The sequence below is a fragment of the Lathyrus oleraceus genome, chromosome 2 (assembly GCF_024323335.1).
Source record: "Lathyrus oleraceus cultivar Zhongwan6 chromosome 2, CAAS_Psat_ZW6_1.0, whole genome shotgun sequence".
Lineage (NCBI taxonomy): Eukaryota > Viridiplantae > Streptophyta > Magnoliopsida > Fabales > Fabaceae > Lathyrus > Lathyrus oleraceus.
The window spans coordinates 52,239,223-52,255,165 of NC_066580.1; positions in this window are offsets into that span (position 1 = coordinate 52,239,223).

Sequence of the window (15,943 nt, forward strand, 5' to 3'; positions counted from 1 at the left end):
AAGAAAGTGTGGTCTATTTATAATGGAAGGAAGGATGAATCAATACGGAAGCTTTACACGGTAGTTGGGATGGAGCTAATCTGTATTAATTCAATCTTGTCTACTTGCTACCAGCTGAAAGTGACGGTTTTGAAATCACAGTACTTCTAGTCAACACTTATTATATCGTGCTGCCTCGTGGAGCTGTTATCCAAATAGAAACAATCTTTGTAGTTTCTTAATTTTAAGTGTGTCCAAGTTTCAAAGGCATTCGCAAATGTGTCTACTTAGTTATTTATTTTCTCAAATGTGTATGTTATTAGGCTTTTAAGTTCTCAACTATATTTTCATTACACAGTTTACTTTATAAATAAATATTATGTAGAAAAGACACTTATAAGATATTTACAATTTATATACATTCAAATGTTATATAGACTATAACTGTTCATAACAGTAGTTTAAAAAAATGAAGGTTCAAAATAACCAAAACATTAAAAAAAACATTTTTATGGAGCGGTCCATTGTTTCTAAATTTTATGTTGTTTTTATTTATTATTGATTAATTGAAAGTAATTGATGATTTATATTTTAATTGTTACATGATCGCGTCTCATTAAAGGTGCCCATCTATGGGGCAAAATTGAAGAATTTCTCTGGTGTGCATATGTCAGATGAGATCAAAGCAATTGTCGTTGATGTCGGCCTAATTCTGTTGGTGAATTGTTCCCTCACCATGCTCGACACTACATCGTTGTTCTAGGGGTTACATTGAAGATGGTGTTAGAGGAGTTTAGGGATAACAGGGGTGCTCACTTTCGTCTTTCTTGCCTCCAAGATACGTATCAAACACTAATGCAACACTCTATGAATGAGGAGGCCAATAGGATATGGATGTTGCATCTTGTAGGATGTACTATCTTAGCAGATATGTCTCATGTATACATCAATGTCAAGTACATACATCTGTTTTCTGACTTTGATCATCTTGATTGGACATGTGGGTGTGTTGCTTTGACGACATTATATACTTCCCTTGGAGAGACAACTATCTTCGAGACAAGATAACTTGTCAGTTATATGAGTTTATTTCAGGTATGAATATTTATTATATGAGTATATCTTGGGTTCGTAGTAAAAAATGATGAAAAAAATAGAAGGGGATGTAAACCATCGATTTAAAGATGAGTGATTGTGATCCGCTGTCGTACACGGGTCAAAAACGAGTAATTAGAAAATTGTAGTTTAGCGGAAGCGACAACTCGAGTATCGTATCACAAGGACTCTTGAATGTTATAACCAAACGAGTGAAAATAAGGATTTTTTTAAGGTTCAAAATTTAAATCGATGATTATTAAAGGTAAAATTAAAATGGATAAATAAGCTAATCTATTGTATCGATTTCCGACTTATCATCGATTCTTATAATTTCAATTCCCTAGCGGATTCAATCCCATTCGATTACAATACCCACTGACAAGCGCAAATTGGTATTATATGATATATGTTCCTAATTTCCGAATTAAGAAAACAGATTTAAGCAGAAGCAAATTAAGCAAACGCGACTTAATCAAACACGATAACGAAAAAGTTACGCTAACATGATTATAGTTAAGGATCATACAAACAATCAAATTTAATCAACTCTATCCTATAAGAAACAATCGAATTAAGAAAACGAAAGTAATCGAATTAAGAAAACGAGTTTATAGGAAGAATTGAAAAGAAATCGAAATTAAACTGAAATTATTAAAAACCTCAAAGTGGAATTTGAATACAACAGATCAGCTCTTTGGGAATTAGCTCTCCATGAAATCTTCTAAGCAATATTGTCTCATCAAAATTCAGAATTAGGATTACTATAGTAGTGAAAGACCTAATATAATAAAAGGGAGATTCAGGCCCTTAAGGGATCCGACCTGAAAATTACAAAAGCCGGCCCAAACTAACTATTTTAATTAAGTCTGGAACTTTAACGAATTATTCGACCCTTCTTCATTCCTAGTCTACTTTTTACTTCAACATGAAACTTATAGTTCTTTCTCTTAGCTTTCCAACGCATATTAGAACGTGTCAATCCGACACCTATAGCCCAAGTTATGATCTGAATAGTGATAAGATATCAAATAACTATGTATGCTGAAAATATAGTACAAAAATAAAATAAAGTAAAAAATAAACTTAAATATTAAAACACACTAAAATAATAAAAATAATAAAAATAATATAAAAAACTATAGATTTGCCTAAGTACAATAGTAGAAGAAGGTGTATCAAAATGCACTGATCAAATTCCCCCACACTTGAACTTTTGCATTCCGAACAAAATTACAATTTCAAAACAAAAGGAAAGAAAACAGAGCATGCACTTCCAAAATTTTTCAAGATACAAGGTATAAGCATAATTCTAAGTCTAAGCTTCAAGAATATGGTGTTAGTAAGCAACTTTTTGTGACATTCAAAGCAGATAGAAAAACAGATTACCAAAAAGTACATCAACAACAGTAAGATCCTCACAGGATATTATTCACTTAACTCTCAAGTGTTTAGATTAACTGTTTACACTCAAAGCACGACATGAAAATTAGTACTACCATAAGCTTGAAAGGACTCTAACATCCACAGTTGAAATACATGCACACAAATATCAAAAGGACTTTTATTTGGTTGTAACGTGGCGAAGGTAAGGGTGAGATAAATCCTAAGGGGTACTAGGCTAAAATTCAAAGAGATAAAAGAGACTTGAAAGAAACTGTGAGAGTTGAATTTACAAAATATTTCATTCACTTGAACAACTCTAGCAATTATTTTCTCTTCTCTTTCATCTTTTTATTCTTTTTTTTAAGGAGTATGTATTGACATGTATTCAAATATTACAAACATAATGCTTTTTTTTTCTTCCTCTCACCCTTCTATTTTTTCTTCCTCTTATCCTTCTATTTTTTCATTCTTTTTTTTTCTTTTCTATTTTTTTTTCTTTTTCTACCAACTTCTGAAATATTACAAACATTATTATTCAATCCCACACACTCCAAACAAGATTCTTTCAACCCTTTGGATAGGGTGATAACATTGTTTTTCACTTCTCGACTTGTAATGAGTTTTAAATAAAAAAAAAAGGATAATAGGCTCAAGGGGGTTTCAAACAAGGGATGCAATTATTTTGGGGTTGGTTTTTTGGCTATCTGGCTAAAAAAACAAAAGAAAATAAATTTGCCTTTATCATATCAGTGTGCACAAGTAAACAACAACATCAACAAGAGTTCTAGAGACTAACAGACATGAGTGAATCACACAAGAAAGAAAGAGATGGATTTTTATATGTTATCCATATAAGGCTCAAAATCTCACAAGGTTAATTGATCTACCACAAATGATGTACAATTTAGAGTTTAGTCTTACCTATCATACTAAAAATGCACAACAAAGTTTTCACATCACACCACAAGATTTTAGTCAAGAGAACTAAGAAAAATACTCATAATTGTAACTCAAAAACCAAAGGAAAAAACATGATTTTTTTTTAAGAAAGCAAACCAAAACCAAAACAGAGAAAAAACAAAGAAAATAAAACAAATAAATGATTTTCTCCCCCACACTTAAAACATACATTGTCCTTAATGAAAGAGCATAAATATAAAATAAGAGTGAGAGAAAGGAAAGAACACACACGAGGAGTCAAGGCGGATAAGTGATTGCATAAGCAGTCTTTCCCAAAGAGAGTTCTTTTACAGTTTCTTCTTCCAAAGTCGGTTTCTCATGTAGTAGCTTTGGGTAGTGTCCATTGACCTTGAAATTTTGATTAGTGCATTCGCCTTGTATTCTAGGATCAAAGGAGAATCTTTGATAAGTAAAAGTGTTGAATAGGCGCGTGAAAGTGATCTCCTTTTTCATAACATCAATAATTAAAGGATTACGGGGTTGTCTCACTACTTTTGTTTCATCTTTAAGTGAGATCCTATGCATACATATGGATGAGCTAAGATCAAGAGTGTCAGCCCAGGTCCATCCAATTCCCTTCTTATGTTTCTGCTTAAGTTGAAGCTTTAATGAATAACCTGGATCCTCGGGAAGTGGTTTAGGCTCTACATAATATGGTTTTTCAATGGATGGTATGTTTAGGGCATCCGAAATGTCAAGAGCTTCAGCTACATAAACAACTTCATTTACACTGTCACCCTGCAATGCAGCATCAATCTTAGCACAAACAACAAAAATGTTAGTGTTAGTACAATCATCACATGAGTAAATATCATCAAAACTAGATAAAGTTGGAAAATCAGCTGAAAACAAATCAGAATAAGCTTCATCAACAACTTCAGAAAGCAACTCTATTTGAAAAACAAAATGCTTTTCCTCGTCAACTTCTTATTTTCCAGTACTCTTTGTGGTAAAGGGATTGGTGATACATACTTTTTTTCAACCTCAACAACAATAAAAGGTTCAGGTTTATTTTCAGGTGTTACACTAACAATTTTTTTATTTTTTTCTGGGGCTGGTTCTGTAATTTTTTCAGATCTCAAGGAAATTGCACTCACATTAGAGCCTTTTGGATTAACTACTGTTTGGACAGGTAGTTGGTTCGATCCTCGAGCTTGCTGCATGACATTCATTGAAGTGGCAAGTTGTCCAATTTGTGTTTGCAAAGTCTGAATACTATAATCTGTTCGCTGCTGAAATTGGAGACTGTTTACAACCATTTGCTTGACAAGTTCCTCTAGTGAAGGTTCAGAAGGTGAAAAGGTGGTTACTTGTGGATGGTTATATGGTGGTGGTGGTGGAAGGGGTAACATCATTTGTTTCACTAAAAAGGTAAGTTCATCAATTCTGGTTTCTAAAGCCTTGTTGGATGAAGAAACTTGAATCTCATTCACACCTTTTGCTTAGACCATAAAATTATCCCTTGTTGTGAACTATTGGGAGTTAAGTGATATCTTCTCAATCAAGGATTTGGCAGCAACTGGAGTCTTATCAATACACAAAGCATTATAATCAACATCAGGGGAAACAAGTTCTCTTAGAGTTCTTTGGTCAGCCATGTTAAACTCAATAGAAAAGAAAAAAAATCAACAAACAATGAGAAAACACAACTAATTCAGCAATGCAACAACAAATAGGAAAATATCGACGATGTCCCTATTAAGAAAAAATAATTGAAATACGAAAAAAACGATTAAAATAAAATCCAAAAAATCCAAAAACACAAAACTTAATCTAATAACGTCAATTAAAATTTTTGAGAATTTTTTCAAAATTTTCTGAAACTATCAAAACAGAAAACAAATCATAAAAAAATAGAAAAATAAGGAATTTCGTGTTTTTAGGATGAATTCCACTATTTAGTCTCTAAATAGAGACTTTTGATCCTTGATTTTTTCCTAGTTAATCGACAAAGACTCAGAATAATTTGGGAAGATTTTCTTAAAAAAAAACAGATTTTTTTTTATCCTAAAACGTAAAAACATCAGAACACAAGAAAGTTAGAGCAAAAAAATGTTAAAACACAACACCTAAAACTATAGTAATGGTTAAAATCTACAAGAGTCCTCGACTCCGGCGCCAATTTGATCCGCTGTCGCACACGAGTCAAACACGAGTAATTAGAAAACTGTAGTTTAGCGGAAGCGACAACTCGAGTATCGTATCATAAGGACTCTTGAATGTTATAACCAAACGAGTGAAAATAAGGTTTTTTTTAAGGTTCAAAACTTAAATCGATGATTATTAAAGGTAAAATCAAAATTGATAAATAAGCTAATATATTATATCGATTTCCGACTTATCATCGATTCTTATAATTTCAATTCTCTAGCGGATTCAATCTCATTCGATTACAATACCCACTGACAAGCGCAAATTGATATTATATGATATATGTTCCTAATTTCTGAATTAAGAAAACGGATTTAAGCAGACGCGTATTAAGCAAACGCGACTTAATTAAACACGATAACGAAAATGCTATGCTAACGTGATTATAGTTAAGGATTATACAAACAATCAAATTAAGCAAACGAAAGTAATCGAATTAAGCAAACAAATTTATAGGAAGAATTGAAAATAAATCGAAATTAAACTGAAATTATTAAAAACCTCAAAGTGGAATTCGAATACAACATATCAGCTCTTTGGGAATTAGCTCTCCATGAAATCTTCTAAGCAATATTGTCTCATCAAAATTCAGAATTATGATTACTATAGTAGTGAAAGACCTAATATAATAAAAGGGAGATTCAGGCCCTTATGGGATCCGACCTGAAAATTACAAAAACCGGCCCAAACTAACTATTTTAATTAAGTCTGGAACTTTAAAGAATTATTCTACCCTTATTAATTCCTAATCTACTTTTGAATTCAACATGAAAGTTATAGTTCTTTCTCTTAGCTTTCCAACGCATATTAGAACGCGTCAATCAGACTCCTATAGCCCAAGTTATGATCTGAATAGTGACAAGATATCAAATAACTATTTATGCTGAAAATATAGTACGAAAATAAAATAAAGTCAAAAATAAACTTAAATATTAAAACACACTAAAATAATAAAAATAATATAAAAAACTATAGATTTTCCTAAGTACAATAGTAGAAGAAGGTGTATCAAAATGCATTGATTAGGTTGAAATGGAGAATGGCAGTAGGTGTTTTATGTGATGCAAAGGTACCACTCAATTTGAAGGGAAAGTTTGATCGAATTGCGGTAAGACATGCAGTTTTGTACAGGAAAAAATGTTAGGTGGTTAAGAATCAACACGAGAATAAAGTAAGTGTATCAGAGATAAGGATGGTGCGGTGGATGTGTGGTAAGACTCGGCAGGATAAAATAAGAAATGAAAATACTAAAGAGATTGTCGGGGTAGCGCCTATAGTAGAGAAGATGATGGAAAATATACTTAGGTGGTTTGGACACGTAGATAGAAGACCAATATATTATGTAGTAAGGAAGGTAAACCAAATGGATAGAAGGAAAAAATTTGAGGAAGGGGAAGACCTAGAAAGACTATTAGAGAAGTTATTAAGAAAGATATTGACATTAATGATTCGAATAGAAGCATGGTCCTTGATTGAACATTATGGCGGAAGTTGATCCATGTAGCCGACCATACTTAATGGGATATGGCTTAGTTGTTGTTGTTGTTATTGTTGTTTTTCAAAGACATTTGGTATATGTAATTTCTTCTTCTTATGCAATGTAGGGTATCCAAGCATTTCCTGTCCATTTATGAGAGGCGTGATCTTGGTCATATCACTGATGGATTGTCATGGGCCACTAGATGAGGGTCATACATTCTCATTAAGACGATTTTCATGAGTAGAAGAAGAGGATTTATGTAGTGATCATAGACGATGTCGTATGGACACCCTACGTAGACCATTGAGTGCACCGAGAGTTTCATGGCATTTGCATTTTTCGGTTTATCTGCAATCAGAGAGTTCTATGGCTAGATATTTTCTTGAGAGGTGTCCGCGTTAGTTTGGGTATATTCAGGGCATCCTTGTACTAGTCATTGTTATGCCATTTTATGGGAATTAATAAATGGTTACGTCTAACATTTTGAGCAATTCTCGTGTTATCAGAGATAAGTAATATGGGTGTCTTTTCTTGAGCAGTGTTTGGTCAATTATTTAAAGTGGTACTTTAAAGTATCTCACCCTCGCATAATCCCATATGTTCAATCTGCAAATGATGTTGGACCTTCCCACGATGGAGGACCTTTAGATGACGTGCCACCGTCTCCATCTAGTATGACTAACCAGCAACGACTATAGAGGATACCACTTCTTTAGAATAGCCTCATGGGTTTGGTAAGCCCGTATGGTGAGATCTATACTGAGTTGTTGGAGAAAACACACATTGGTCATGGTAGACTTGGGTAGATTTTATTAGATTTTTTTGACATTATTTTGATTTTGTAACAAATTATTTGATTATTATTGAACTTTAGCTTAACATTTAATTAGATGAAGATTATCATTACATTACTGTATTATGAACATAATTTAGAACGAACGTTGTTTAACATAAATTCACAAGAAAATAATATGAATAAAACTTAAATAGTACTCGATGATTCAGAAAGTTTCAACACCTTGATAATATCGTAGACATATCTTGAAAATATTTCATCCAGCTCGATCAGACCATTTGTTACATATCGGTGATATGTGCTCCATATAACTTTTTAATCTTTATTCGTCTTCAACTCAATGTTACTGAACCTAATCTTTCCTTCATTATCAATCGATGGTAAATGGTACTCAATTTTAATCAGCTTTCTATTGTTAGTGTGTTATAAGTGATTATCTAGTTTGGATTTCAGAATAGAAAGACGATTGTCCTCTTTGATCCTAAAATCAACACGGGATTTCATACCATTAAAGTATACAAATGCAAGATACCAATATTGAGACATCGTGATGTGTTTTTCTTAACAACATATGGTGCATATTTGTACAAGTTTTAAATAATTAGAGACCACACAAAATTGTAGGTGCGATCACAACTCTATAAAAGTATCGAAAAATTCTCAACCGTTAAAAAATAATACTACCAGATTTTTTAGGGGAGTGGAAAAAATCTGGCATACCATTCTTTTTTGAAAAAAATGGTAAATTTTTCCATGCACCAGTTTTTTTGAAAATGCCAGTAAAAATGCACACCGGATTTTTTGAATGGCCTACCAAATTTATTGCATTTGGAAGAAAATTTCCCAGCATGTTCTTAATGAAAAAAATGAGAGGGATATTTTCGGTATTAAAAAAATAGTGCCAAGTATGATATTAGGGGTGCCAAGTTAAATTCTCAATCGGTGAACATGACGCTAGGTTGTGTACTTCCTAAAAAAATTATAGATGCATCACAACCCTATACTAGTAGGAGTTTCCATAGGCTTTAGCGTTTTTGGATATTAGGGCAAGCTCACGAGGGTGAGAAGCTCTATTGCTGGGGTATTTTTGGTTAATATAGGATCATAGAGGAAGCAATTTCCTCTTTTTGACACCCTCTTTGGTTAATAATTATGGGCCCGCATCATCACCCATGTTTATTGGGCGAGTGGATAATGATAACCTAATCGGGGGGTTTTCTACTCAAATATAGGTGGCCTCGTAAACCTAGTTTGTGCGACTATATGGCCCATTCGGGCGACCTACGACTTTGTAGGTTAGATAATTAGTAAGAGTGATCACATCCTTAAGACTCCCTTTTATGGATCTATCCTAGGTGGGATTTTTCTTGATGATTGCTTAGGTGAGGCATTTATATGAGCATGTCATATGAGACTCTTAGCCCCTCATACAAGGTGTTTAGATTAACATGTTTGACGAGACTCATAGTTGAGTCCCTCATGAGAGGCGTCTAGACAAGCCTGCTTATTGAGACTCCTAGTTGAGTCCCTCAAAGGATACTTAATAGTCCCATGCAAGAGTTGATGCGAAGCCCTTAAGGAGAGACTTAATAGTCGAGTCACTCGAGAGAGAATTTTTGATGAGCCTGTCTCATGGGACTCTTAGTCGAGTACTTCATGCGAGGAGTTTAGATGAGCATGTATGATGAGACTCTTAGTACCTCTGGCGAGGCATTCAAATGATTATGTTTGACGAGACTCTTAGTTGAGTCTATCAAACAAGACATGATGTCGATTCCCCCAGGTGAGAGTTAATAGCCAAGTAGCTCATGCAAGGATTTTAGATGAGGCTATTTTACGGGAATCTTAGTCGAGTCCCTTAGGAGAGGAGTTTATATGTGCTTGTCTGATGAGACTTTAATCCCTCAAGTGAGGCGTTCAGATGAGCATATCTGACGTGAATCTTAGTTGAGAGCCTTAAGCGAGGCATTTAGATGAGCTTGCATGTCAATACTCTTAATTGAGTCCCTTATATGATACTTAATTGTCTTATGAGAGGATTTTAGATAAGTATGTCTATCGAGGCTCTTAGTAGAGTCCCTCAAGCGAGGCGTTTAGATGATCCTTTGTGTTGAGACTCTTAGATGAATCCCTATGGAGAGATTTAATAGTCTCATAAGAGACTTTTAGATGAGTATGTCTGCCATGAATTTTAATTGAGTCCCTCAAGCGAGGCATTTTGATTTAGCCAATAAGATGAGCTTTCAAGTCCCTCGGACGAGGAGTTTATATGAGCCTATCTGACAAGAATTTAAGTCCCTTAAGTAAGGTGTTTAGGTAAACCTGTCTGACAAGACTTTAAGTTTGTCAAACGAGGCATTGAGATGAGCCTTTCTTACATGAGTCTAAGTCCTTTAGAAGTTTAGTTTAGATGAGCTTGTATAACAAGACTCTAAGTCCCTCATGCAACGCGTGTAGATGAGCATGTCTGATGAGACTTTAAATCCCTCAAGCAAGGCGTTTAGATGAGCCAGTCTGATGAGAACTCAAGTACCTACAGCGAGGCATTTATATGAGCCTGTTTAACGAGACTTCAAGTCCATCAAGAGAGGATTTTAGGTGAGCCCTTCTGATGAGATTTTAAGTCCCTTAGGCGAGGAGTATATAGGAGCTTGTGTGATGTGACTCTCAACTGAGTCCCATAAGAGAGACTTGCTGTAGAGTCTCTTAGGTGAGACTTAATAGCCAAGTCTCTCAGGTGAGACTTTTAGATGACTTTGTTTGGTGGAACTCTTAGTCAAGTACCTTACGAGAGGGTTTTAGATGAGCATGTCTAATGAGACTTTTAGTCCCTCGGTTATGGTTTTAAGATAAGCCTGCATGTCGAGACTCTTAGTTAAGTTCCTTAGGCGATGCGTTTAGAGGATCTTGTCTTACGAGAACTTTAGTGGATTCAATTAGGCCTAGCATTCAGACAAGGTGATCCTCATATATATAGCCCATTTGTATTACCATTGATGGTGGCAAGGATCTTCCCGTGGAAGACCAACATTAATATGTTTCCTTAAAAAGGAGAAAAGGATCTTCCAATGGAAGTCTAAAATTAATATATTTTCTTAAAAGGTGGAAAGGATCTTCTAGTGGAAGTCTAACATTCATTTATTTCTTTAAGAGGCAGCAAGAATATTCATGAGGAAATCAAACATTCATATATTTCCGTAAGAGGTGAAAAGGATTTTCCAATGGAAGTTCGATAATTTATTACCTTGTACGATGGAAAAGATCTTCCAGCGGAAGTACAATAATGTATTATCCTGTAGGACGGTGAGTATCTTCCTGTGGAAGTTCAACAATGTATTACCCAATATAGGCAAGGATCTTATAGTGGAAGTGTGACATTTTCCATAAAATATAGGTTCTTTCGAGTTTCGTGTACATCCTACATAATTTCTACAAGTAAGAAAGAGAGAGTGTGTGACGCCTCCATAAAAAACATTTTCTTGTGCAAGGGAAAAGAACGACACACATTGTTCAAAGTGAGTTTTAAAGAGTTCTTAAAGGAATTAAAAATGGAAGAGACAATGACTCTCCTTATCCAACAAAAAGAAATAATTAATTAATACATAAACTTGCACATGAACCGCCTCTCGGTCTTGTTGGAGATCTTGTTTTATAAATCCATGCTTTCAAGTTTAACTCTGTCAACACATTTTTTGATACTAATGGGTGGTATGATACACCTCACCCCTTTGTAGGTGACTTGTTGCCATTTTAACTCAATGGTGATAGCTCGATTACTTTGAGCATTTATACTTTGATACACCTATTCACATGCATGTACTTTGATACACTTTTATTTCTGGCATAGCCAGGGTTGTAGGTAGGAGAACTAAATTTATTGGAAATAAGTGAAGACTTCCATTTCCAAGAACAAAGAAAAAACACTACAACCTTTAGACTATGACCAATGCTTCATTTAGTGATATTTAGCATCATAGTCATTTACAATTGACAGTAGAAGATGAAATTCAAACCACTTTGTTCCAACTCTTTATATAATTTCCTACAATGGAGTAAACAACGTCAAAGGAATTTAGTGTAGATTCCCATCTTCCATGAAGCCACTAACAACAACAAATATGAAGCTTTTATAGGTCTAACATATCAAGTTTCAGTTGAAACCAATGCATAGGAAAGCAAATGAAACGCTTCACTAGATACAAAAATAGGAAATAACAAAAAGGAAAAAACTAAAGCACAACAAAGAGAAGAATGTCTCGGCAATCTAAGCTAAAAAATTAACTCGGCGAGTAAATCAAATGAAGGAGACATCAGTGGAGATATCTAGATGAAAGTTGTGGCTAACATATAAATCCTTTAGTCTAGGTTGGGATCCACGAAAGCGATGTATCATATCTCAACGTTTATATTTATCCCTTAGAAACCTTTGATGGGTAATCAGAAAGGTATAATAGAGTGCAAAACAACCATTTTAGGGAGTTAATAGTGAGCTTGAGCCCCAAGTCAGTTTTACCAGGGCTCACGGTGGGCGCCGATGTACTTGCTAAAAAAAGTACATATGCGTAATAACCCTATGTTAGTAGGGGGTTTCTAGATGCTTTAGGTTTTTTGGGTGTTAGGGAAAGCTCACGGAGGTGAGGAGCCCTATTTTAGAGGTTTTTTTCGTGGGGTTAAGCATGCTCACGATGGTGAGAAGCTCTGTTGCTAGGGTATGTTTTGGTGAATATGGGATTGTACCTTTCTCATTATGTGAATGATGTGCCTATAAAGGATATCTTAGGCCTAATTTAAAAAGTTAGAGAATGGTTATTCCCTAGCTTCATGGCCAAGAAAGTGGTCAAAGAAAACTTGTTCTTCCTATGATCATGGAGGAAACAATTTCCTCTTTTGACTGACTCTTTTTAACTAATCATTGTGGGCCTACATCATCACCCATGTTTATTTAGCTTAACTCTAGCCATTGAGACATTCCTTCCTCCTTTTCATGGATTATCCCTTCTTAAGAGCCTAACAAAATTATATCATTACAAGCTGTTTTTGTAAGCCAGTCCCTATTATTTTTCTTACTTGCACCCTCAGTTGACTTGGTGAACTCCTTTGCTTCTTTTTTAGATATTTTTTGGTTGATGCTTCAGGTGGAATGGGGAGAATACTTCTCCATTTGATATAATGAGGTGCCTAGTAAGTTGGTTTCACCCTTTAGATTTTTTGAGTGGCTCGACTTTTTGTTTGCTTATGCTTTTACTCAAAAAAGGATATTGTTTCCTCTTATGCACCTCCTTTTGAAGGATTGGTGGTATATTTGGTATTTTGACCTTTTTTGGAGCAATAATCTCATCCTTGTGTTATCTGCCCATAGTAACTGTCGCACCTCGAAAAAATGGGGATACGACTTCAAAGCGAAGCGCGATCGCACGCCCGCAATGATGGACTGAACAGAGTCGCCACCGAACTTTATTTATTCCTAAAAAGGAAAGGGGAAATATCGATAAAACCCAAGACAAATGAAAGGATAAGATATGGTCATCGCAACCAATATCAGGGTTCGGGAGTCGATTACGCAAGGGGAAGGTATTAGCACCCCTCACGTCCGTTGTACTCAACGGGAACCATTAGGTCAGTTGTGTGCATTAATGTTAGTTAAATATGTTAGGCTTTTCGAATTATTAGGTGGGAAAGAAAGAAAAGATGAGAAGAAAATGTTTTTGGATTTTTGATGAAGGACTAAACCTAAGTTTTTTATTAATGGGCCTGACAAGATTTAAAAATCCTGCTCCTACGTATCTCAAAAGAGAAATCAAGGCTTACGTAGTTCTGGGTAGAAAAATGTTTGTTTGTTGGTCGATTTTAGCGAAAGCTATATTGTATTAATCGACAAAAACATCGTTTTACCCAAAACAGATGAGGAGTGGACGCGTACCACACATCGAACGGATTTATAGATCTACATTCGGAAAAGCGTCATTTATCTCTACTCAACAATCGTGGCCGAAACATTGTTTTGTATCACTTAAGACAATATATCTTTCATTTATGAAAAAGGTTTTTGATTAGTCGCACGGCGGCGAGAAAAGAGTTTGATCGGTTGGGTGTATTTTGAGTGATGGCGAGAACTTGGATGAGCGAGATATACATCTCGAATCCTAGCCTCAGGAGTGCACGGTATACACCATGTTCCATTTCCATCTTTATTGAAAGAGATTAAGATAGGAATTAAGTATTTTGGATTTTGATTGAGAAAGGGTTTGAAGAAACCGCATTGACAATTTTAGACGATGGCGAGAGTTAAGATTGGCGAGGCATACGTCTCGAATCTTAACCTCAGGAGTGCATGGTATACACCATGTTCCATTTCCACCTTTATTGGAAAAGTGTTAAATAAGAATTAGGTATTTTGGTTTTTATTGTGAAAATGAATTGACCTAGATCAAGTATTGATTGGGCGTTTGAGAAAGATTTGACTGAGTGTTTGAGAAAGCAAAGTGGGTAAATCGGATGATGGCGAGAGCTAGGATTGGCGAGATATACATCTCGAATCCTAGTCTCAGGAGTGCGTGGTATACACCACGTTCCATTTCCATCTTTATTGAAAAGGTCTTGAATATGAATTAATATTTTTTGAGTTTTTGATTATGAAAAATGGCTTGACGTTGGATCAAGCATTTGATGAAGTTTTTTTGATATGGGATGGAATAGGAGGGAGAAATGGATTGATTTGTTTATTGAGAAAATACTCGACGTTGGATCGAGTCATATTTTTTTGTATTTTTTTTGAAATTGTTGATTTTATCCTTGTGTTAGTATCTAAAACAAATAGAGAAATAAAAACAAATACATCAAGTAATGCAAAAGTATGAGTGTAAGTGCAAGAGAACCGGCTCATTGTAAGAAAGCCCAAGAGTAAGCTATGTGAGGTTGACGGCGATGCTTTAAAAAAAGCAATCGACTTACAAGGGTGTGAAAAAGGGCTCGATATTAAATCGAGAAAAGTATGATTTTTTTTTAGTTTTAAAATGGTTTTGCATGCATGATGGATTTAAAAGAAAAAACAAATCTATGTTATTAAATAATAAAAACTATGAGTAATAAAGCATAAACACAAAAGAAAATGTTAAAAGAAAAAAACTACACATAGGGGAATCGAACCCACTACACTAAAGACCTAGACATCACTCCTCTCCAAGAAACCACTTACCAACTAATTGTTATTATAATACTAATTTAAATATATAAATCAAAATAAATAATAAAAAAAAGAAATAAAAATAAAAAAAAACTAATAAATAGGAAACTGTTGGACTACCCTAATTAAACTAATCAAAATTAAAAATCCTAATTAATCAGATTAACTCCTAATTATGATCCTAAAAAAATTCCAATATTCTAAACTAATATTATTTTATTCTAAACATAAATCTAATTTTAAATTTCTAATTATATCCTAAACAATCTAATTAACCCAAATCCTAATTGATATTCTAAACTAACTACCTAATATTCCTAATTAGCCTATTGTATACTTAAGGAAAAAAAAAAAAAAAAAAGAACAAAATACCTAGCCCAGAATCGAACTGGTGACCTGATGGGAGATGGGAGAAGTCTCAACCACCAGGCCAAAGGCGGTTCGTTGGAATAAATCTTCACCCAACAACAATAATACACAACTTAAATGAAGAAATTTTCAATAAAAAAAGAAAAAGGCCCACGAATGAAATGGCCTATAGGAAACTCTTGGGCCTTGGATGCGGGTTAGGAGCTCCGGGTCGGAACTCAACTGACCCGCCCGAACTAAGATGCAAAGAAGAAACTCTCCCTTTGGAGGAAAACCCTAATAGCCGCCGCTCTCTCTCTTGCGATGCTCTCTCTCAATCGCGATGCTCTCTCTCCGTCTCACTTCTCACGTTTCTCAACCGCGCCGCTCTCTCTCCGTCTCACTCTCTCTTCGTCTCACTCTCTTGCTCTCTAACAATTACTTCCAGAAAGATTCAAGCCAAAAGAGTCTCACCTTCGGTTGCGGCGACGGTGATGATGGAGTTTAAAGCTTCACTATTTCGCCTCCCTCTTCCAGGTATGTTCGTGGTGTTTAGGTTTTTCTG